General features: G+C 47.1%; 1 long non-coding RNA gene across 2 annotated transcripts in view; it reads left to right on the forward strand.

Annotated features, from left to right (window-relative positions):
* LOC113604322 (uncharacterized) overlaps nucleotides 1-25,186 on the forward strand; it is a 732,424-nt gene that overhangs the window by 261,628 nt on the left and 445,610 nt on the right. Inside the window, exon 5 of one of the 2 annotated variants that reach the window (XR_008293730.1) lies at nucleotides 323-413. The exons of the other annotated variant lie outside the window; for it this stretch is intronic. This is a non-coding gene — a long non-coding RNA (uncharacterized LOC113604322). The remainder of the gene's footprint in view (nucleotides 1-322; nucleotides 414-25,186) is intronic. 2 annotated transcript variants of the gene reach the window in all.

Consider the following 25,186-nt stretch of genomic DNA (forward strand, 5'->3'; position numbering starts at 1 on the left):
GACCTAACTAAGTCCAGTTCTGGTTCCATAGGGACTCTACATGAGTTTTACAGCTTATTTATAATTTGCCCACTGGTAACCTCTTCAAAGGATGTGCCTTTTGGAGGCCAGCACAAAGGAGATGCTCTGTACATATTTCTAGCATGAAGAAGGCAGTTAGGGCTAACACCAGAACAGCTCCTTATAAATGAGGAATAATGTGAATGTTTGAGAGCGGGCACTTTGGATGGACTCCCATGGGTCTCGGCTCACATCACAACTCCACAGCTAGCTGATGAGTCACATTGTTTTTCAAATACAGACAGCATTTTCTTCTTTCCAGGGCTTTCATCACGGCTGAGCAGCATAACACTTGAAGTGCCCAACACGTGCTAGGTGTGCAGTGACGGGTGGAAGAGGCTGTGAGGAACCAGGTGGGTTGTGGGCTTGACTTCCAGATGGATCCCAAGCCATCCCAGGAACACTATACTCTGTCAAGAACTGGACTGAGTGGTCCTCCCTCTCTTCCGATCTCCGCGACATTGAGGTGCTTGGTACTGTGACATTTGTCATTAGTGTAGGTTTGTGGACCTCGCAACAGAGAGGTTGTTTCTTCTCCACGTGTGATTCGTTGTTTTTGTTGTTGGTAGTGGTGGTGGTGACTGTGGTGTGTGTGTTATACAGGAAGAATCCTCCCGTGGGAAATGTGTTTCATAGCATCCCATCCAACTGAGTTTTTCTATAAGAAACAGGAGTATTAGCTCTTATATTGGGTATGACCTTTGTGGAGTCATTTACCTGCTCCAGGTTTCCATGTGCACATGTATCACGTGGTACATAAATGACACCTCTTGAACTTGAGTCTTTTCCTCAAGATCTGCTTCTGGAGGAACCCAAACTAAGGCCCTTTGGGAAGAGGACAAGACACATTCTGGCCACCTTGGCCTTTTGATTAGCAGAGGGAGACACTGGGGAGCCATGCAAGTGACATTTCATCTTCTGTGGTGAGTGACAAATGTCATCAGAAGAGGTAACAAGAAAGGGAAACTACTTCCAGTAATTCTGTTGGGTTAGAGATTGATGATTTTGAAAATTAGTCCCAAGCCCCAGTCACCTGAGGAAGACGGGGGAGCCCCTGGATTTGTTCCAGGCCTCGTTTGGTGCAGCCCAGAGACTTTGCTCCTCTCTGTGGGATGAACAGAAAGCCGCTTGTTCGTTTCCCCAGGACAAGAGCCATATCTTCCCCTTCTTTTTTATCCCCTCATTGGAAAAACATAGATTTTCATGTGTTTGTAATTGTTCTGAAGATTCTGAAGAAAAAGGTGACCTGACTCTTTTAAGAACAAAGCAGGCCCATCAATGAGGAACATTTTCTGTGGTTGGAAAATTACGCAGGAAAATCAGAAAGTGTGCGACGAAAGGTCGTTCGTTTGTCTTCAGCTTGTGACCTGGGAGGAAAGGAAGCAGGGAGCTTGCCGGGATGCAGGGAAAGGATTCTACACTTTCCTTGAGGTTCCCAGGAAGTCAGTGCCCAGAGCTCTGCAGGGAACTGGAAATCCATCACGGAATGGGTTGGAGGATTCCTCTGCTCCCAATGCTTCCCGGAAGCTCCCTGGAGCATGGCTCTTCCTCTCCAGCTGCAGAGCCCTCACCCCCTGCCTCTCACCCTCCCGCCCACACCTCCCACCGATGCCAGGGCTGACCTCTCCCTTCTCCCCATCCCTCCTGCCCCTTCAGCCCCACTGCCCTCCTACTCCAGCCTTTCCCCCACAGCTCTGCAGGGGACTCTGCAGTCGCTGTGCCCTTGCGTATGTGGTTCCCTGTACCTGGAATGTGGTTCCCTGTTCCTTACTTTGCCTCCCTGGCTAAGTCCTACTTATTCTACAGGGCGGAACGTGAATGTTTCCTGCACACCGGCACACCTAAATTAGAGCTCACGTCTCCATGCTTCTGGAGGCTCTCGATACACCTCTCTTATTCCCCGTTACTTTGCGTTGTGCCTTGTTTAATCATCCACGTCCTCTTTTGGGATGTGGCTCCCTGCAGGTGTCCCTATGTCAGACTCATTCTGATTCTCCGGAGGGTCCTCCGTGCCTGGTCCATGATGGACACCTAGTGTAGGCTTGTGGAAAATAATTAGATGGCCTTGAACTTTACTTTGTCATGTTCACATTTTCCTTCTTTTCACCTAGGCCTTAAACACCTAGAGAATAGGTGTGATTTATTTCAGATTCTTTTTTATAATCATTATTACTTTCTGATTCTCCCAGCTGTCTGCCAGCCTGGGCATGTGATCGTGCGTGATAAGTGGCCATTGGGTAAGAGAATGGATGGCATTCATTCTTCCAGCTCCACAGCTCACCTCAGAGTCTTCTCTCTCACATGGCTACGCTGTCAGAGCTTATTTTTATCATTGTGTCCTGCTTAGAAACCTGGGTCCTTGATCCAGGTCATTTCTAAGTCAAAAGTGATACAGTTTCCGGATCCTCGTGCTTAGAGAAAATCCCCGGCAGAGCCACCTGCCTTGGGAGATGTGACAGGTGCTTTTGCAGCACATCTCCCACACCTGTGGGGTGACAAAAGGTAATTTAACACCTGTCCGGACCTCCCTTGAGGCTCTCCAAGTGGGTTAATGGGATGTCGGGCACAGCTTAAGAGCAGAGTCAGAACCCACCAGCTTTACAAAGTATAAGCACTTCCGGCACCAGGCCCTGCCCCCAACTCGCTTCTTATTCATAGGGCAGCCTGCGCTGGAGGCACTCCAGAGCCAGATTTCTCCGGTAATCACGCTCCTTCTCTCTAGTTCCCTTTGGGCTCCGTCGTGTAGGGCAGTGCTCAAGGGCGTGGTGGTGGGCAGCTGTTCACCGGGTCTGTCTGCTGCGAGCGCTGGAATCCGAGATGCATTTGTCAGCGTGGTTGCTCAGATTTAGGCATCTATTATTATAAAGGGGTATCCGAGGCTTTGTAAAGCTTGTAAGATGATTCGTTATTATACTATTATACTTGCAAGTAACATAATACACAGGTGGTTATGATGTTAACTTCCTGTCTCTTCCCATTTGGGGACGGGTGAGACCCCTTGAGCCAGACAGAACATTCAGTGCTTCAGTATTATGGAGATACAGTACAGTGAAGTTGCATTTATGCTTGCTTAGCTAATGCAAATTCAGGGAGTGAGAGAAAGAGACATAGAGAGAGAGACACACACACAGACAGACAGAGAGACAGAGGACAGAGAAGAGTGATTAACAGTTTGCTTGGTCTGGTGATTACACCTGCCATTCTCGATGAGCCCATTTCTAGGCACGAGCAAGAGGTGGTGATGATGCTGCCACTGGTCTTGGTACCTGTGTGTCTCTTACAGGTCGGGCCCCTGGTTGTGATCCTGCTGTCTACAGAGGTGCGCTTCTTATACCCAGCCCTCTTTGTTGCCGCCCTCCCATTACCGAATCCATTATACACAGTAACATCTTTGACCGAGCAGGGCTGTTTGTACCAAATGAGGCAAGCTGTAGTTTATGGACAATTTACAGGATTCTCAGGGGACAATTTTAATAGATTTTTTTTGCCTTATGTGCTGAACTTTAGACCCCAATTTCTGGGTCAGATGTAACTTCGCCAAAATGCTAACACTAATGATGAGAACAACATAAACGGTAGCCGTCATTCGTTACTTAACTCAGCCATGGCGATGGCTACATTTCATGGACTCTCTGTGTTTTCCCTTCCCCCAAATTCTGTACATCCCATATTATGATAGTTTTGGTGCAGTCTTTTACATGAGGTATACATTTCATGGAGTATATTTTGTTTACTCTTTTCACATGTACCTTCTCGTGTAACCAGTGCCCTGATCAAGATACAGGACATTGCCATATCCCCTCAGCAGTTTCTCCCACACCCCTTGCTGGCCAACACTGTTCTCCTGATGAGGTGGCCATTATTCTGACTTCTTAGACTGTAGTTTTTGACCTTCTATTCTAGGACTTCATATAAGTAGAATACTACAGTATATACTTTTCAGTGTCTGGCTTCTTTCTCACAACATAATGTTTTTTAAAAGTTTATTTATTTATTTTTGAGAGAGAGCAAGAGAGAGAGAGCAAGCAAACGAGCAGGGGAGGGACAGAGAGGGGGGAGAGAGAGAGAGGATCCCAAGCAGCCTCTTTGCCTGACAAAGGGCTCGATCTCGTGAACGGCGGATGCGGAGATCATGACCTGAGCCGAAATCAAGAGTCGGACACTCAACCGACTGAGCCACCCAGGCGCCCCACAACATAATGTTTTTGACATTCATTTCCTTTGTTGTATTTAGCAATATTTCATTTCTTGTTGCTGTGAATTATCCCACTGTATGAACATATCATAATGCACATATATATGTGTGTGTGTGTATATATATATATATATATATATATATATATATATACTGTGCATAAGATATTTTTTTCATTTTATAGATGAGAAAATGTGAAGAAATGGTGGTCTGGGCAGGGGGGCAAGTATAGATTTGCACGAAGCTTTGTCCTACTCCAAAGGCTCTCAGCTGCTACCTCTGTTTTCTAGTCCCAGAAGAGAAGCGTACGCAGGAGCAGATGAAGGTATACCCACTGATACATGCACGCTGACTACAGGAGGCAATAAATGTACCTGTACCACCAAGTGCTCTCTTTCAGCCAGTTTTTGGCAGAGGGAGTAAGCCTTGGAAAGTCAGGCACTTCCCAGCATAGTAGGCTAGGTGATCATAAAGCCCGAGTCTCCATTCCTTTATTCAGAGTCTCGATTCCTGAATTTAACAGAAGAGGTATTACTTTGATGTTCGCATCGTGCCTTTGATCAAAAGCTTGCTGGCTCCCTCGTGTCTCTTAGAACAAGACAGTAGTTCTATTGTGCTGGCGTGTGTTGTAACATTTTGGACAGCAGAAATGACATTTACATGAAACAGCCATCCTTGGAATGCATGAGATAAGACAATTTCAACAGCTCCTCGAAGAAGAGTCCCCAGCGTTGACTTTAAATCAAACAGAAGTAATAACATGTCATCTGGCTTCCCCTTCTCAACCTGGTGTTAATTAAAATCCTGATAACAGAACTCAGTCAACATCCATATGAGGAAGACCAAAGCACAGCTTAAAAATGTTCAGATGAAAGTACAGTTAATCAGAATTAAAACAAAGACACCCCCACACAGTCTTCTTTCTCATTTGGCTTCTACCGGACGAGATGATTAATAAAGCAAAAGTAATTTCTAAGGACCACCCCCCCCACACCTGCTGTACTTTCCGAACTGAACCATTTGAAATAATTGAACAATTACTTTGTGCAATGTTATCAAAGTTTATTAAATTGCTCCCGTCAGCTTTGTCCAATTACCAAATTCAGCTGATTTGCATATTGCGAAACAAAGCGGTGAAAGGGGTTCCCAAGGTAGAACCTGGTGATTTCTGAGCAGAGAGAAGTTGTAAAGTTCATCTGGTTTGAATTCTTTCCCCTTACAGATTAGGAAGCCGGGGCTCAGAGAGGAGAACTGACCTGGCCAAGGTTCAACCAGACTACAGATAGGGCAGGGCTGTGCCCCCTGCTCCCCAGGACCCTCCATCTGTCTGCAGGGCTCTAAATGGGCAAGCCCCACGTCAGCCCCAGTGAGGCCAGAGTGCACTTCCACGTTCCTGCCTGTCTCAATTAGTTCCAATTTAGACATAACATTGAGCATGCACTTAAAATGCAAATCCATTCTGACAGGACAGGAAATAATACAGGCAGATTATTCCAGTGCAATTTAGTAGCTCAAGGACCTTGGAATTTTGAAGTGACAGACTGAATGGTCCTGAATGAAACACTGTTCTTTCTGGTGTGTGTGGAAGGCGGGGGGGGGGGGGGGGGGGGGGGCGGCAGTGAAAAACTAACTTCCAGCACTTTCTATCCCGGTCTCAGAATCCTTTTTATTATGGGAAGTTACCAACAAACAGAAATGTTAGAGTCCTATAATGCACCCCACATACAGCCGGTGCGAGTTCAACAGGGACCACCACAGGGATTGTCCTGTTCTGTCTGCTGGCTCACACTTCGTCATTCACTAAACCATTTTAAAGCAGATGTAACATTTTGTTCATAAATTCTACAGTAGGGACCTCGATTTTTTTTAAGATCACTATATTTTATATGTCAGTGACATGCGTACTCTGTGAAGCTTTTAAATATTGAAACATTAAACAACCATTAAAAGGATATTTTTGACATGGGAAAACATTCTTCATAATTTAAGAAAATGAAGACACCAACAGAACATGGAGTATGTTTTTATTCTGTGACACGCACACAGAGTCTGAAGGGTTGTGTATCATATTGTGGTTTCTTGCTCTTTTTGCTGACCTTTTACCCCTATTTTTTTCAATGAACATGCATAATTTGTGTAATAAAAAGAAAAGACCCTGAGGGTTGAAAGCCACTCAGAGATGGTGTGAGAGAGGATAGGGAAGCTGAATTCTACTTCTAGGTTGTGGGCAGTTGTACTGAGGGGGAAGATCTGGTCCCTGCCAGGTGTATACAGGTCTCCTTAATCGGACTCAGTGATAACAGCAGAGAAAATGGTGAAACTTTTCTGATTCAACAAATGTTTTATGAAGCATCCACTCTGGACCAGGCATTTGCTGCTTGCCGCGATAACAATTATTTGACCAAAAAGAACACAAACACGTTAGACCCTCACTATTCAAAGTGTGGCCCAAGGATCCGCATCACCTGGGAGCTTGTTAGAAATTCAGACTCTCAGGTCCCCCCCCCCCCCAGACTTACTGAATCAGAAACTGTTTGTAATAAGCCCTCTAGGTGATTCTAAGGCACGTTAAAGTCTAAGAGGCACTGGGCTTGACCACTGGGAATGTGGCTCATTTGTTTCTGCTTTCCCAGCCTCGCTCAGAGCATGTTCAGAGAAGGGGCTGGTGGCAATGGTCAGGGTAAAAACTGGCACTTGATGTGGGTTTCTGATGCAGCCTTGTTGATCAGGTAAATAGATGAAGGTCTTTACACACTGCCTCTGCTCCTGCTCCCCAGCCTTTCTGACTCACCACTGCCAAGGAAGCATCTTCAGACACCTCGACCAGGCATTCAAGGCGCAGTGCAGAATGCACCTTCGCAATTGGTCTCTTTATTCTTGAGCACCCAAACATCCTCTCCACATTATGCCTTTATCTCCTCCCTTAGGAACTCTGAAAAGATTGACTCATGTTTTCCCTATTCTTTAAAGCCCAGATGCCATGCTCTCTCCTCCAGGAAGCCTTCCGAGAATATACCAGCCAGCAGAATTTCTTCCTTCTGCACACTTTGGCGGGGCCTATTGTCTGTGCAATTCACTGGTCCTTTATGGTGTGAATAACCCAAACTCCCAAAGCCTCAGTTTTCTCACCTGTAAAATGGAAATCATAGTTCCTTCTTCACAGGGAATCTTGAGGCTAAATTGAGAAATATATATAAAGTACTTAGGGGAATATCTGCATAATATATTCTAGGAACTTTTCTGGCCTATTAATATCAGAAAAACGTTGAGCCTCATGATAATTCTATGAGGTAAGTACTATATTATTCTCCTTATTTTATAGATGAGGAGACAGATACAGAGAGGTCAACTGACTTGCCCAAGGCCACAGTAGTAAGTGATGAGGAAACCAGAGGTAAGCTCTGGTATTTAACTTGTACCTACAGGTTCGTGTGTGTGTGTGTGTGTGTGTGTGTGTGTGTGTGTGTGTGTGTGTGTGTGATAAGAACGCTTAACATGAGATCTGCCCTCCATACATTTTTTAAGTGTACGATACAGTATTAACTATAGGCACCGTGTTGTATGGCAGATCTCTAGGACTTACTCATCTTGTCTAACCAAAACCTTATGCCTGATGAATAGCAACTCCGCACCCCCTTAATCCCCCTGTCCCCGGAAACCACCATTCTACTCTCTGCTTCTATGAGTTTGGCTGTGTTACCTACCTCATGTAAGTGGAGTCACACAATATTTGTCCACCTGTGACTGGCTTATTTCACTTAGCACAGTGTCCTCAGGGTTCATCTCTGTTATCACCTATGGCAGGATTTCCTTTGTTTTCAAGGCTGAATAGTGGTTGGTTTCCAACCATTCTATGTGGTTGGAAATTGGAACCCTTGAAGGCCGTTGGTCAGAGTGTCAAATGGTGCAGACACTATGGGAACCAATATGGAGTTTCCTCAAAAAGTTAAAAATAGAAATACCATATGATCTAGCAATCTCACTTCTGGGTATTTAACTACAAGAATTGAAGTCAGGATCTCAAAGAGGTATTTGCACTCCTCTGTCCATCGCAGCATTATTCACAATAGCCAAGATGGAGAAACAACGGATGAACGGATGGGTACATGCATGGACAAGTAAATGCCCACATTTGGTGGTCCCTTAGCAGTGGGGCAGTAAGGTGGTTATTTCCGTCCCCCGTTTCCCGCTTACCAGTGCCCAGCCCAATTATAGGGTTGCATGAATGGACACATGTTGGTTTCATATTTTTTCCTGCTGGTAGGCTTGCTTTTAGGTGCTGTGGTTTGACTGGAACGGGGGCGCCTTTTTCATCCCCGCTGGCTGGCTTGGATGTCTTGGAACAAAGATGCACCCAGGTTTTCTGTGAGGAATTGTGGCCTTCTTCATGGAAAGGCAGTAGCAGACTGATGGTCCAAGCATCTTGCTGCCCACCCACGGTGCTTCTGGCACTTGTCCGTGGTCACTGCACCTGGTTAGCTGGTGAACGTAAGGAAAGAACTCTGGGTTGGGAGTTGGGAGACCTGGGTCAGAGCGCCTGCTCCTTGACGTACATGTTATATGCATGTCATTCAGTCTCTCTGAGCCTCACTTACCTCATCTGTAAAATGGGGACCATAATATCAACCTCACAGGGTTGTCCTGAGAGGTGAATGGGAGCAGAGAGAGGAAGACCTTCCAGCCTGTTGATGTTCTAAGCATAAGCCACTAGAAGATGAGGACGTTGAGTGCAGGGACCATATGCAGTTACTGAACATAGCATTGTGTGTTCTTTCTTCTACCTAAAATTAGATCCCAAATCAAGTTCAAATTACTTGTCTCCATAATTATTTTAAATAACTGCACACTATATCGTTGGGCTGATGTGTTTCAATTACTGGAGCCATTTCTATTAGAAAATGATATACTGAACATGCTTACACATCTCTGCTCCTCTGACTCATAACTTCGGATAAATTTCTAGCAGAGTAATTGTCGGGGGAAGAGGGAATATGTGCACACTGTCTTGATCCTTTGAGTGCATTTTCATACTGCCCGCTTGTAACATTGTGCAACATTTACCGTAACTTCACTAGCATTGGGTTTTTTCATTTAAAGATTAAAAACAACACCTACCTTGGCAAGCAAAAAACCCACGGCTCAGCCGAGGACCTTTCACACCTTCACAGTATTGCACCGATCACATTAGATGGTAAGCGGTTTCATTTTCAATATTTCTCCCAGCCCCCCACCCCACCCAGATGTGAGCCACACGAAGACAGTTGACGGTCGTCTTTCACAGCTGGAACATAGTATGTTTGCAATAATTGTTTGGTGGAATCATCTCTTTTACCTTGCTAAACACAGTGGTCACCCTACAGTGTCTGAAAGAAAACTTAGATTTGGTTTTGCCCTGGGATGGTGTGCGCTGGATTTGAACCAAGGCTCTGTTGGGTTCTGCAGAATTCTAGGAAACGGCATCTCTGGGTTTGTCAAAGTGCAGCTCTTTTCCTAGAGGAGGGGCAGGTGAAGCCTCTTAAGCTGATGTTTTGCAGAGGGAATTTGGGCCCATAACCCAGTAAACTGATTACAGCTAAGATAGGTCCCTTCAAGGGGCACCTGGGTGGCTCAGTTGGTTGAGCGTCTGATTCTTGATCTCAGCTGAGATCTTGATATCAGGGTCGTGAGTTCAGGCTCTGAGTTGGGCTCCGCGCAGGTCAAGAAACCTACTTAAAGAAAAAAAAAAAAGATAGTTGCCATCAAAGGCACACCAATGTGGGCTGGAGGTGTTGGCTACACATGTACCACCTGCGTTAGTCCAAGGCAGTCCCTGGTTTAAAGAGACAATGGCTGAAAATACAACCTGGATATTATTGCAGTGAGGGAGTCTGTTTTCACAGGAAGATTTTTAGAAACCTATTTGAAGCTGAAAACCAGACTGAGATATGCACTCTGTTGATGAGGAAGGTGTGTGTAAATGATGCAGGTGCCGTGGCTCTGGGAGGGCATCGGAGGAGCTTGGGAGGCTGGTAAGGAGGGGGAGGCTGGTGGGAGGATGGGTGGGGTCGGTCAGGGCTCTGCTGGAGAATATTCTGAAATGACAAAGGAGAGGTGATTGGGAAGTCCCAGGGAAAGAAAAACAATAAAGCTAGGGAAGACCAGCTGCCTGACACCAGGAAACGGGAGGAGAGGAAGGTGCTTAAGGCGCATCTCCTGCTGGGTGGGGAAGTCGGGTACAGTCTTCTCTTGGAGACATTTTGTCTGAGGTCACCCCTGGGGGGGCTGTGCAGAGGGAGAGGCGGCCTGGCAGGGGGTCGGGGCAGTGCCTCCTAGCACCATCCGTAGCCTTAGCCGTTACCAGCTCTCGTCGCCATCTTCCATCCTTCAGTCCAAAGCCCTGGGCTCTTCGTGGACCAGCTGGACTTCTGCCAAGACCTCTTAAGCAGTTGCTTCACCTCCTTCTCCCTTCCCAACACTCCATCTTTCCAGCTGCTGCCCAGGTAAGTGGCCTTTCAAAGAAATTCCTGTGACTTCATCCTTTCTCCATTGGAACACCTCCAATTCTTCCCCATCCCTTCCAGGAAGTCTCTTCGGTGTGGCCTTCAAGGCCTTCCACAGCCGTTCTGCAGACATCCTGCTTTTTCTCACCCTCAGCCCCATTACTCCGCCACTGCCTCCTCCCCTTCAGGCGCCTGTGAAGGTTTCCTTTTCTCAGATTTACACGCTTTTGTAGAAGTGAGTCTATCATTCTGGAACCCCCCTTCCCCATTCTCCTGCCCCCCACCCCTCAGCCTACCTGGAAAATTCCCAACCATCCATCAAGGCCTGGTTCAAATGCCCCCTGCTTAAGGAACACTTCTTTGTTCCCATTTTAATAAGAATGGAAATAGTTATTTAAAGAGATGAAGATCTAACTGCCAGTGGGATAAAAGTTTGGAGAGAACTTTGTTGAGGCAGATAAAAAACCCCGAAGTGGACATAGATGTCCATTATGTGCTAGGCAATTCAGAGACCTGATCATATTTGGACATTTAAAGGACGCTAAGAAATAGAGGAAACTATGGGCCCAGAGTGGTAAAGTGACCTGATTGAGGTCACCCAGCTAGCATGGGGCAGAGCCGGGACTGGAGCACAGCTTCCTGACTCCGAGGCACATCCTCAGCCGTGAAACTATGGTTTGGAGGCACTGTTTATTCCTCCGGGGAGGATGGTCCTGTCTGCCACGGGCTGGAGATGAGGAGCCTGAGCCCCTAAAAAGTCCTGAATCACCCTCAGTATCGTGAGAAGCTGTTAGTCTACTTAAAAGGCAGAGCTATTTTAGCAAAACATTCCTACTTTTCGGGTTGGGAGAGGACACGTTTCTAGATCGGATGTCAGGCAGCCAGAAGCTTCTGACACTGGAGCCATGTGGTTGCTCTGGGTAAAGGTGGCCTCCTGGACCTTCAGCCCAGGAATGAAACAGCATGTCCTGTCCTTGGAGGTCGTCACACTTCCTCTCCTATTCTTGCCTGGATGGCTCTCACCTCTTCTTCAGGCATGAGCTTGGGGAACACTTTTGTGACCTTGGACCCCCCTCGTACACCCTGTTGGTCTCCTCCATGGCAGAATCGGGAGTTCCATTTGGAAGTGAATTGGAGGAGTGCTTTGTTCAATCCCGGTCCTCCTGCTGAGCAGCGAGTGCTGCTATCTTGAGCTTTACCGGTAGGCCCTCCTCCGTGCCTGGCACAGGACAGTCAGCACATCCTTCAGACTCCATGTTTATGACAGAACCAAGCTGTTTGGCCTCATCCTTGCGGGGTACATAGTAGATACTCAGTGCCTTCCCAGGGAGTGAAAATGGCAGAGTGCGTGGGTCTGCTGGGCTCTGCCGCTAGGGGGCAGAATTGGGAGAGCTGTGGAAAGTCCATTCCTGGGATGCTGATGTCCTGGAGTGTGGGGATAGGGGTGGGGTGAGGGTACCTGTTTTCTCTTGAGGAGGTCCTATAAAAAGAGGAGCAAGGAAAAGGAGGGCACAGAAAAGGGGCTGCAGGAGAAGGTGTGTAGACCTAGGCCCTGGACTCTGATGCTTGCTTGTACCTTTCAGCCTCTCTCCTCCACTGAAAAACAGGCATTTGGACAAGACAACACTTAAGGCTCTTTCTCACATCTATGGTTGGTGATCAGGTTGGCAGGATGTGGTAGAAAAGGGCCTTAACTGAGGGCTGGGGTTGGTGGTCTAGTCTTAGTCTTCCAACTTGCTCCCTGTGTGACCTTCTGAACTCTCGTGTGCCTATTGAAAATGGGGCGCTTGGGTGAGATAGACGCTAAGGCATTTTCTGTAGTAGAGATATTGGGCTTCAAGGCAACCCAGACACCCCAGAAATCCTTGCTGTAATCCACCTGATTTCTTCTGGTCTACAGAAAGCCGGGTGGATGACCAGTCATTTTCTTCCTCAGAATTAGATTCTTCAACTTTGAAATGCAGGTAGATAGCTTAGCATTGAAAAAAACACTCTCTAGTGGGAATGAGAAGGCTTTGGTTTCTGTCCCGACTCTACTGCAACCTGCTGTGTGACCGTGGGCTAAATACCTTCCCTCTCTGAGTTTTAGGAGCTCCATTGCCAATGAAGAGGAAGTAGATACTCAGGAAGGGCTCTTTCAGCTAAACTGGTGTGTGATTTTCGATAGCATATAGAGATTCTACCACAACATGGCCGAACACAAATAAACCCTGCAGAGGCAGCCTTGTGAGAAGAGAGACCCATGCCTGATTGTGCCCATTCTGGACAGCTGGGTCCAGACTTGAATTATTCAGGGTCTACCCAAACGTGGCTTGGTTCTGTTACAGCGTCTGCAGAGAGATCTTTCCTTCAGACTTAGTGAAGGCTTTGACATGCTATGTTGAGGGCGCCCAAGTCCACACAGACATGAGAACCGGATGCAAACTTGAGTGTGAAGAACCCATTCCTTCTCACCAAGGATTTGAGAGACCCATAAATGTGCACCTGGGGTAGAGAAAGAAGTGATCACTCAGACAACATTCCTCTTCTTTAAAGTTCCACAGATTGTCTTCTTTATGTTGAACATAGTTCTTGGCACACTTAAATCATTTATTTATTCCGCAAATATTTGCTAAGCACCTACTGTGTTTGCTAAGCACTGTTTAGGCTGTGAGGCTACAGCAGAGGACAAAGCAGACAGAGATGTCTGCCTTTCAGGCCTTGCTTACTCATGGGGGAGAGACCGAAAGGAAGCCAGTAGATGGATCTATCAGTTGATGGGTGGTGATAGGTGCCATGGAGGACAATACAGCAGGGGAGGACAGCAGAAGTGCTCATGGGAGCACCTCTGGGGTGGGGGTGGCCACGCAAGTGGAGTGAATGAAGCAAGATCTGGGCATGTATCTGGAAGGGGCATCTGTCTGCCTCTGGTTTTGAGGGGTCCCTGCTTCCAAGTTGCTGGTCTCTGTGTCTCAAGTGCTCAAGAAGCCTTTAGCACTGGAGGCTGCATCCTTTGTGTCTCTCTACTCTCCAGATGCAGTGTGGCAGCTTTCTGCATCTCTCCAATGGGATCCTTTTTGTTTTCTTTGGGCATTGTGGTTGGCCTGAGAGATATGTATTCTCTCTTGGCCTGGAGGGAATGGCCACATCTTGTTTATAGTCTGGGCTGAAGCAGGTTCTCCTTGGGGCAGAGACACGGATGCCATCACAGACTTGAGCAACACCGTCTTCCTCTCCCCAGGAGCAGTGCTGTAGAACTTGATGGCTGGTCTCTTCATGCCCGAAGTCATCAGGGTTTCAAAGTGATCTTTCAGAGTTAACTCATTAATAGTCATTAAATTTTTTTTGGGGGGGGGGGGTGGGATTCAATGCCTGACAAAATGGCCAGCATGGAATTACTGAGGCAGGAGACTTTGGCACATGAATGAGGACTTTTCTAGTCTGCACACCTGTTCGCTGAGATGGGGACACCCCAAATCATGGCGGGAATGCTCATCAGGAGAGGCAGCATCACAAGTGCTAGATATTTGGCTCTCGTGTTTGTCAGTGATTCATGAAGTGATTATCAACATTTGAAACCACTTCATGAATCAACCAGGAGCTGGAAAAGATTTAACCATAATGAGCTCATTTCCATAGAAATAGGACCAGACCCACTGGTGGGTCAAATAGTTGCTGTGGCTTAGGCTTCATGCCCTCCCATCCTGCCACCTCCTCATTTCTGACAGGCTCATTTCAGGCCTCATTATCTTTCATCACTTTGCTCCCTAACCAAGAGCAGCCACATCCAGGAACCTTGCAAATGGCGGAATTAGAGTCTTTCTTTGATCAGGTTGGAGATGGGCATCTCTTGGGGTCTGCTGTGGGCTGAACTGTGTCCCCTTCCATGTAGAGTTCATATGTTAAAGTCCTAACCCTTGGTAACTCAGAGTGTGCTGTGTTTGAGATGGGGCCTCTTAAGAGGTAATTAAGGTAAAACAAAGCCATATGGGTGGGCCCTAATCCAATATGGCTGGTGTCCTTAGAAGAAGAGGGTGTTAGAACGCGGACACATCAAGAGGAAAGACCATGTGAAGACACAGAGAGAGGTCTCAGAAGAAATCAACTCTACCAGCACTTTGACCTCGGACTTCTTATGTCCAGAGCTGTGAGAAAATACATTTCTGGTTTTTTTTTTCCCCCCCAACGTTTATTTTTTTTGGGACAGAGAGAGACAGAGCATGAACGGGGGAGGGGCAGAGAGAGAGGGAGACACAGAATCGGAAACAGGCTCCAGGCTCTGAGCCATCAGCCCAGAGCCTGACGCGGGGCTCGAGCTCCCGGACCGCGAGATCGTGACCTGGCTGAAGTCGGATGCTTAACCGACTGCGCCACCCAGGCCCCCCCCCCCCCCATTTCTGTTGTTTAAGCCTCTTAGTTGTGCTTTGTTATGGTGGCTGTAGCAGAGCAACATGTGGTTCTCAAATGCCTGGGATGCTTTTGTACATCCAGACTTTTTGGTGAGGTTACACTGGCAAGGCACCTTCCCAGGGGGTCGCTGAATTCTTTCTCCTAAAGGCCTGTTATGTCTGCCCCACAGCCCGGCAATTGGCTGTGCTTTGATTCTGACACCTGCCAGAAACACGACCGTTTGAACACCTCAGACTATCGGGGGCCACCTTACATATGGGCCAGTTTCCCCATCGTCTTAGCTTGCTTCCTCCAAAAAGCAGATCCCAAGTCAAAGACTGGGTACATGAGGTTCATTGGGACTGTGATCCCCAAGAAGCCATGTGAGGGGCAGGGGAGTGAGACAGGGAGAGGAGCACAGCTGATAAGCAGGGTGATAAGTACTTTACAGCTGGGGCTGTTGCCAACGGGGACCCAACATAGAGTATGTGGGATACACCTGGATTGTCCCCCAAGGGGCAAGGAAGCTGAGGCATTTATGCACCAACTCCTGTGCTCCTTTGGCGGAAGGTCTTGTTGGAGGCAATGGCTCCTCTGCCCTGGGCCTGTCATATGGGCCAAGCGTGCTCTTCCAGCCAATGAAGACCCTCAGGCAGAGGCAGGAAGATGTTGGTGTGTATGGGAACAAAAGCCAGTGACCTCTAGGGTGGGCTCTGGGGCGGCACCATCCTGCCAGCTACCCCAGGCCCCTTCCTCTCCAGACCGCTCCCTCCATGGGCTCCTGCATTTCTGCACTGAGCCCACCCAAAATGCAAAGCACTTTTCCTCTCTTCTCTGGCTGAGTTTTCAACTCCTTTCCAAGAGGCATTTGCTCCGCTAACACCCAGCACCTGTTTCAGACATGACACTTCAAAAGAGCCACTTCTGTTTCTTCGGACTCACCACTCAGCTAGATGAAAGGCGGAGTCTCGCAGAAACCAGGATGAAAGGATTCTTCTGCTAGTTTTCCTTTCTATGGAAAGGAGGGCTTCATCCAGCGGATCTCTGCATCCCGTTGCTTCAGCGAATCCTGGGTTAGCCAGGCAGCACAGCAGCAGGGTGGGGAAGTTTTTCTGGAGCTACAGCTATCATTTCTCAAATGGCTGCATTTGAAAGTGGCACCCTTCTGGGTTCTATTCCACTGGTCCCTTTAAAAAGAGATTGTGATATAATTTCAAGAAGATAGTGCTCCCTGAACGGCTCCATAAATGTTTTGATATGGCCTCTAAAATTCCAGATTTGGGGCGTGAGGGAAGTATCCCAAATGCCATTTGTTTCAAGTATTAAGTCCTTTCAGTCTTCAACATGTCAGAGATGATGGTCAAAGTTCTGATGCGGAGGGCCAACCTTCAGGGGCACTGTTCAGGGGACCGCTGGATGGTGGGGAAGAGAGATTCCTAGTTGGGAGTTTTCAGAGGTGGGGCCAAATACCAGAACAAAAAAGCAAACTCTGACCACTAGGGGGTTGAACAGGCCCTCCAAGTAGAGCCCCTGTCAGACCCTTAATTCAGGTTTCCCTAAATCAGAGATGGAGACAAGAATCTGGGTGCAGGTGGTTTATGTGTGAGGTGATTCTAGGAAGCATGGTGAGGGAGCAGAGAAAGCAAGATGGGGTGGGAGGAAAGGGTACATTAATTCACAGGTTATTGGTGAGTGTGCTGGGCCCAGTCCCACTGGGGACTTGATGAAAAGCAGTGTAGAACACACTTTAGAATTGTTCCACAGAGGGGGATGGGGAGGCTAAGAATTTATCCAACAACTCCTGTCCCCTAGTAATTGACATGTGTCCCTGGCACATTGACTCCCCTTCACTTCTCGTCGCCTGTAGGGCAACTAAGTGGCCTTCTCTGGGGCCCGCTTGATGTGGGACACTGGTCCCTGTAGGGAACTGTCCACTGCTACTCTGCTGAACCAGGGAGCTAAGCACATCACACGCCCTCGCTACAGACTCTTAGTGTGGAGAATTACAGTTCATGCTTCTTATCCATCATATGCATATTTGAGCATCTACATTGTGCCATCAATGCTGAAAGTTGGGGAGAGAGTGGTGAATTCTCATACTCCTGTCTCTCTGGCCGCTCAGAGTTAGAGGGGAAGGCAAAGAAACGCACATAATTTCAAAGTACCTAGAACCACAAACCCATCTCCTGTGGGGAGGGAATCCGGCTGGTGAGATCAGGCCACAGGGCCCTCCATCGTCACCGTACACACTTGGAAAAGTGATTTAGAGATGGTTCTCTGGACAGGGCTCTGCTGTCCCATCTTGGTGTAGGAGGGGTGGTGTATGTGTGGATGAGAGAAGTCTTCCCCGTCGCGAGATTATTTGCTCATTGGCAATCAATTCCTCTGCAGCAGCTCCCGGAGAATGGGCTTAGTGTTCCTCAAGGAAGGCTGTTTTCCCCAAGGGAAGACTTGCTTGCAGGTGAAGTTGATCACACTCACATGTGCTCTCAAGAAAGTCCTGAGGGTGTGACAAGTGAAGAGCAGGGAACTGGGTGGGGGGGGGGGGAGATGTGGTAAATCACACTTGAGTGACTAGGCAGGTGTTGGGTGCCATCCATGGAGCTGGAGAAGTCGGGTAGAGGCAGTGGCTCTGGGGCCGGGAGGAGGAGTTCAGCTCTGACTTGCTGCGTGTGAGTTGCGAGGGGCAGGCCGGCTGGGCTGATGGGGTCCAGAACAACTGCCCATCTTCTTTGTGCCATGTCTGCCTGGCCCTGATGGAGTTTCTTTCATTGAGTCCTAGCAGCTCTCTCTTCCAGAACTGGCATTAACCCCAGCTTCCTGCCTTTCCCTGATAATTCTGTTCGGTTTCTTGTGAGGCTGTGTGATGTTGTGGAAGGGGCGTCCATTCTGGAATCAGATAAAGCTAGACTCAAAGCCTGGCTCTATCATTCAAGAGTTCAGTCACTGGCTTCCAGCTTCTTCTCTTCCTGAGGGGGAGAGGTGCAGAGAGAGGGAGACAGGCTCCGGGCTCTGAGCTGTCAGCACAGAGCCCGATGCGGGGCTCGAACTCATGAACCATGACATCATGACCTGAACCGATGTCAGACGCTCAACCGACTGAGCCACCCAGGCTCCCTGCCACCTGACATTTAAATGTGTTTATTTGTTTATTGTGTAGATATGTCTCATCAGTTCGTAGCCCTTATGATGACAGAAACCTCACTGTTTTGTTCACTGTTGTACCACTCAGTGCACAGAACAGTGCCTGGCACATAGTAGGCACGTGATAAATATTTTTTGAATGAATGAATGAAATAAATCAACCTCTCAACAATATGGACATGAAGAGGCCAAGCATGTGCCCCAGAATACAAAGGAGTTACTTGAGCCCACCCACCAGCAATAGGAAGACCAATCCCCTTCTAGCTTTTGTTTGAAACAGAAAAAGGCCCACACAAAACACACACCAGACATTCATTAGATCAGCTGGACTTACTACACCAGTGTGTCTAAGGTAATATTTCGTTGGATTTCACCCTGAATTTGAAAGCAAAACAATTCACATTTGAAAATCTCATTACCAGCATCTTCCCTCCAAATCCATTAACAGCGTGAGTGTTTCTGGCAACCGAGATCACCTCGGATTATAGTATGAAATGCAGCTCTGGGGAAAACTGTATGTTTCAAGATGTTTGTACCATTCAGTTGTCAAATATTCACACAGTTATGATTCTCAAAGAAAGCACACAATGTAGGGAAATTGGTAACAAAATAAAAGCTCCGGGATGTATTGAGAGAAGGCGGCCAAAGGATTCCTCCCTGACATACCTAATCCCAGGGATGGGAAATTAAAAACCACGCCAGAATATCAATGACTCACACAGAGGAAGGCTCACTTTTCTTGAGTGAGATTCCAGGTTCCATCTTGAATAGCAATAGCAGACTTTTCTACTGGACCTTCAAGTCTCCCTGTGACACCCTTTGTCCCTTTTCACAAGACCCTCCTCTTATCCCACCTAGACTCTGCACCATCTAAACCCTAGTCACGGATGCCCAAGTCCACATGGCCAGCTTTGTCTCTGTGAACTTGGGTGACATCACAGACAACTAGTGCTGGAGAGGTTCTGAAAAAAAAGGGTCAGGGTTGGGGTTCTGCAGTCAAATAGGTTTGGGAACTGCAGCATACACTACCTTCCTCTTCCTCTGTGTGAGCTTCCTAGTTGACAAAGGCATGTTCAGGACTCAGATGTCCTATGGTCAAGAGACCTGAATTATGGTCAAGAGACCAAAATTAGCTGACCATGCAGCCTTTAATTTGACCATATAAATTATTCAGATTCTATGGAAAATTAGTGTACAAATTGAAATCTATCCCCTTTCAATAGATGAGGAAACAAAGAGCAGAGAAGCTACTCAAAGTGCTTGATCACTTGGCTGGTTAATGGCAGAGCCAGGAAGGACTGGATACTGGGGACCATGGTCAGTTCTGGTCTCTGCCCCTGTCCTCCCTCAATTCACTTCATTTCAGTAAAATTCCACCGCCCCACCCCATGCCATCCTACTCCATCCCATCCTACCTGTCCTAGCCCATCCTATTCCATCCCATCCCATCTGTCCCATGAGTATTTCTCGAGCACCTGCCATACCCAGGAGCTGTTCTGGGTGCTGTGGGGACACTGGCAAACCAGACAGACACAAGCCTGAGCGATACAAATTATGATTTTGCCCTCCCACAGCTGAACCTAATTTATAGTTCTTATCATTTTCTTCTTCTCTCTCTCTTCTCTCTCTCCCTCCTCTCTTTCCTCTTCCTCTCCCTCACTCCAGATCATCCTTCACTCTGAGCAAGATAAATGGCCCTCAAACTCCCCTTAATTGTATCACTCCCTGGGTGAGGACCCTAACTGATTCCCTTTTGTCTCTCAGAACAGGTATAGTCTGTGGGACTGTGAGGTCCATGACAGTAGGTCCTGTGCTGGTCTCATTCACTGTGCTGAGCGGACGCCTGACTCATAGTAGATGCTCAGTAGATAGCCGTCCCTTGGCTGAATGCTTGTCTGTTTGTGAGACATCCTTAGCCCTTACACTCTTAACTCCTCTGCTCAGCCTGAAAACTTCCCTCCAGGCCAGGTGGTAGCATCTGTGGGCTCTCCACACAACCCCGCACTCCTTTCCTTGTGACTTTCCTTGAACTGATTCCCCAGCAAGGAAATCCAAGTGTTCAACACTCCCATGTTGATTCAGATCTCATATCCAGCTCAATTTCTCACCTCTTGTAGGAAGACTTCACTGAAATCCTTTTTCCTCCCTCCCTCCCTCCCTCCCTCCCTCCCTTCCTTCCTTCCTTCTCTCCCCATTCTTCATTAGGCATTATGCCAGGTCCTATGAATACAAGAATCATGAGTAACCCCTGTCTTCGAGGATCTCATGGTCCAGTGGAGAAGACAGGCAAGTAAATAATTACAATGCAATGTAACTTTGCCATGGCAGAAGTATGCATGAGCTGCCAAGGTCTCTGAATAGTCAACTCATGTTGGTCAGGAAAGGCCTCGAGAAGGAAATTTACGAGGTGATCCTTGAAGCATAAAAGGAAGTAAGACAGGAGAAAACTTGCTGGGGTTGGCACAGAGGAGAGGAGTATCAGACGCGAGTAGGATCTGCAAACCGAGGATTTCATGTCTTTTAAATCCCCCAGCTATGGGGGCGCCTGGGTGGCTTAGTCAGGTAAGTGCCCCACATTGGGCTCTGATTCTTGGTTTGGGCTCAGATCATGATCACAGTGTTCATGGGATTGAATCTCATGTCAGGCTCTGTGCTGACAGCATGGAGCCTGCTTGGGATTCTCTCTCTGCCTCTCTCTCTCAAAATAAATAAATAAACATTTAAAAAATAAATACTCCCCAGCTATGAGTGGGACCTTATCATCACTAAATGTTATTTGGGTCAGACCTCAGATCAAGTCCCAGCTCTGTGATTCACCCTCAGGTACGTGACTTAGCTTCAGGGCACAAGTCGTGAAATCAGGGATTGGCACATAATAATCTTCCATAAATACATGTGGAACAAATGAATGAATACCGAGCTAACAGTGTTTCCTATAGAAAAGTGTTCAAAGTGATGAAGTTGCTTGTCATGTGTTAGTCCCCCATCTTGCTGTTACGTTTTTTTCTTCTTCCCTAAGAGATGTAGAGCGAGGACAGGACGTTGGCTCAAACTTGAGAGGAACTGTGGTTCATCTGGTCCCTCCCAAGAAGACTCTCTGACTTGCATTTGTTCCTCTTTCTCGCCCCGGACTTCAGCCTTGACCTTTCTAGTTAAATATAGATTGTAAGCGAAATGGAGCCTGTTGGTCACCTCCTGTCCCCTCACATTTTTCTGAGGAGAACGTACTCCATGCAGCAGCACACTTGTGGGCGATAACCCTTTTTAAAATGGCTAGGTGATCAGATTTTACTGAATCTGACTTTTTCTTCATTCTCCTGACCTCTCGCCCTGCATTAAAACAAAATCTTTTTGTGGCGTGGTCCCTTGTCAGTGGCTGGCTACTCCTCTGCGTGCTCTCATTTTCTCCCCTAATGAGTGTCTCCTGTGAGCTCCGCCGCCCCTGGTAGCCGCCGAAGCAGAACCATATTTCAGGCCTTGCCTTCGCCTCAGCGGGAACTGGGAGGGCACAGGTGGCAGAGGACGATCGGCATTTATCAATAAACGGCTGTGCCAATCACTGTGGCTGGAGTCCCACCCGAGGCATCGCATTTAATCCTCATGGTGACTGTGGGTGTTAAAGAAATTCAAAGTTCAGTCTTCACGGTGGGCCCATTAAATCAGAATCTCAGGCATGCGGCCTAGATATTGGTATTTTTAAAAAGGGCTCCAAGCCATTTTTTTTTAAATAAAAATTTTTTAAGTATTTATTTTGCAAAGAGAGAGAGGGAGAGAGAGAATCTGAAGCTGGGTCTGTGCTGTCAGCACAGAGCCGATGTGGGGCTCAAAGTCACAGACCGTGAGATTGTGACCTGAGCCGAAATCAGGAGTCAGACAGTTAACCGACTGTGCCACCCAGGTGCCCCTAAAAAGTGCTCCAAGCAATTCTAATATGCAGACAACGTTTGAAATCACTGCCTTAAACCTGGCTGCCTCTCAGAAAGCATGTTTCAGAGAACATTAGGAGCCATCAATACAAATACCGATTTGAGGATGGGTGGGGTACTTGGAGTGAGGCCATTGATTGTGGGCATAGCTTTGTTCGAGAACAAACAGGTTCTCTAGGGACTAATCTAGTCAGTCAAAAATAGTATCTGAGCCTTTTGCCCAAACGTAAGGAACGTGAAGTGCTAACAGCGGCAATACCCAGGGGACATTGCATATGGTGGCACAGGAGGGAAGTCTGACAGGAATGGCTTTCCCACATTAGGGAGAGTTCTTCCTGTGGCGGATGTCCTAAGAGTTGTGTTCACTGGTGCCCCAAAGTCGGCGTGGCCTCTGAAGATCTGCACGTAAGACCCACCACTGCAGAGGTGGAAAATTCAATCCAGGAAGACGTTGTGTACATTTGCAGGTCCTACACTAAAACGTTTAACAAATTCCTGTGCTGACATGACTAGAACGACCTTCTTATAAGAAGTAATTGGTCTATTATGCACTCCTATGAGACACGGACAATCTTGACTTTGTTTCAGGATCATTTCCCTGAGCCACACGTGCCTGCGGGTTCTACTAGTTCTTTGGTAGGGGAAGAATGGGAATTAATGCCAGAAATGTGTGATAGTGATGGTGGCTATTAGTTGTAGTTTGGTTGATGCATATTTGTTTACTTAAATCATAGATGGAACTATTTTAATGCTTTCCATATTGTGGATTCAGCCGTTTCCTGTCATTATGTTACTGAAGGATTTCCTCCAGGTTTGTAAAGATGGATGGTTAAGAACAGTAAGCCCAGCTACATATACGTTCAAGTTCTCCAACCCTCAGTGGAAAAACTAGGCAAACAGGGCCATTTTACAGAATAGAGGAGGGATATGTTTAGGTTCTCTTGTGGAGAACCCCTAAAATAAGTGTACCCCAATCTGTCAGCCGTTAGGGTGGAAAAACCAGTGTGTCAAAGTCCATTATTAAATCACAAAAGAATTAACTGGCCAGACATACAAATTGGTCCCAGAAAAATGTAAAAATACCCTTGATTTCTCCTTGGAGGCATTTCAACCATCACAGAGTGGTTAACAGCATGGACACCGGAGGCAGGTTTCTAGAGTTTAAATTCCAGCTTCCCCACTTCCTGGCTGACCTTGGTCAAATCACTTAACTTCTCTCTGCCCCATATTTGTGTTTACTGCAATGGAGATGACAGCGGTGCCTACAACCAGAATGTTGCTCTGAGATTTAGATCTATTAGTATTTGTAAAACACAGAACGGTGCCCGGCACATAATAAATGCTATATGTGTGTTTGTTAAATAAAAACAAATGAAGTTCCCTCCAGTATTTCTCAAATTTCAGTGTGCATATGAATCACATGGGGATCCTGTGGAAAGGCAGACTCTACTTCAGTAGGTCTGGGGTGGGACCCAAGCTTCTGTATTTCTAACAAGCTCCTGGGAATGCTGCTGCTGCTGCTGACTCATTGCCCTGCTTTGGGTACTGAGGGGTCTATAGCCTTTGCTGGAGGAGTGTGGGAAGGGTTCAGGAGTGATTCATCTGCCTTGCCTAACTTGCCTCAGCTCCCTCACAGCTGTGAGTGTTTGAAGGTAAACTCTCGGGACCAACCTCTTGCAGTTGGTATGAGACTATCTAGACCTTAATGCTCACTTAATGCTCTTCCTAACCCCTTAACGCTCCTGCTGGTTACTCCAGGACCGGGGGACTGCTAATCACCAATGGCATCCAATCAACTGGCTTCTCTTACTCTGAATAAGAGAGAAGGGTGAGGGGTGGGGGTTTAGGACCCACTAATGGAGCGTCTTACAGACTAGTCTCTCCCACTGCGGATATGGGCCTTTCTAGGGTAAATTTTTCCCCCGTTGCTTTGCAAAAATGGTGTGTCTCAGCATTGGCCTGACTGCTAAAGCAAAAGCTCCTTTTATGATCCTCCTTTGATAATATGCAAGCCCTCAGGGAAGGGACGTGGGGGAAAGGTGTAGCCCCAGCTCTCGCCACTGAGAAAAAATGTTTACTCCCTGATGCCGGGCTAAACATGCCTGATGTCCCAGTTATTATTTTTTTTATTAAAAAAAAGTATTTATTTTTGAGGGAGACAGAGACAGTGGGGGAGGGGCAGAGAGAGAGAGAGAGAGAGAAAGAGAGAAAGAGAATCCCAAGCAGGCTCCTCACTGCCAGCACAGAGCCGGATGTGGGGCTCAAACCCACGAAACTGTGACATCATGACCTGAGCCAAAACCAAGAGTCAGACGCTCCACCAACTGAGCCAACCCGGCACCCCACCGGTTATTTTTTGAAAGCGTGTTCTACAGTTATCTTAGTTTGCCGTCTACCAAATAAGTTGGTAAGTTTCCTTAATTGCCTCTTTGTACATTACATCGATTTAAAGCGTCTGAAAATGGTTTCAGGAAAACTAGAGCCCAAAGCCTACAAAAGGCCAGGTTTTTGAGATAAAGAATGTAAGGGCTCAGGGTGAATCAGAGGATGATTCTGTGCTATGGTTGCTTATTGCTTCCTGTCACATGTGCTAGCTCAGCGTTCCGGTGTTGTCCCGTCTGTTCTCGGTTACCTGGGCCTCAGGTAGGTGACTGTGCCTACTCGGTAGGTGGGAAAGACAGATTATAGCCTGAGGGTTTGACCAACCAGTTGTACCTACTTAAGAGTGTTGTAAACCTACTAAAAAATGAGCGTGTTTCTCCACATGAGCATGCTTAAAAAGGAGGAATTAGTTAAAGCAATCATAAATAACACTAAAAACCCACAATCATTAGCAAAACAAATTTTTACAGAAAACAAATGATTTCACTGTGATTTGGTGCTTTTCACTGATGCCTACCTGTGACTCATCACTGCTTTAGTTGGGCCTGATATTTTCTCAGGCTCTTCTATATGCCTTTTTCCTGTTTCTTCTCCTCATTTAGAAAAAAGCGTTAGCTCCTTATCTTTTTAAT

Source organism: Acinonyx jubatus, chromosome E2 (genome assembly GCF_027475565.1).
Source record: "Acinonyx jubatus isolate Ajub_Pintada_27869175 chromosome E2, VMU_Ajub_asm_v1.0, whole genome shotgun sequence".
In the NCBI taxonomy this organism is placed as follows: domain Eukaryota; kingdom Metazoa; phylum Chordata; class Mammalia; order Carnivora; family Felidae; genus Acinonyx; species Acinonyx jubatus.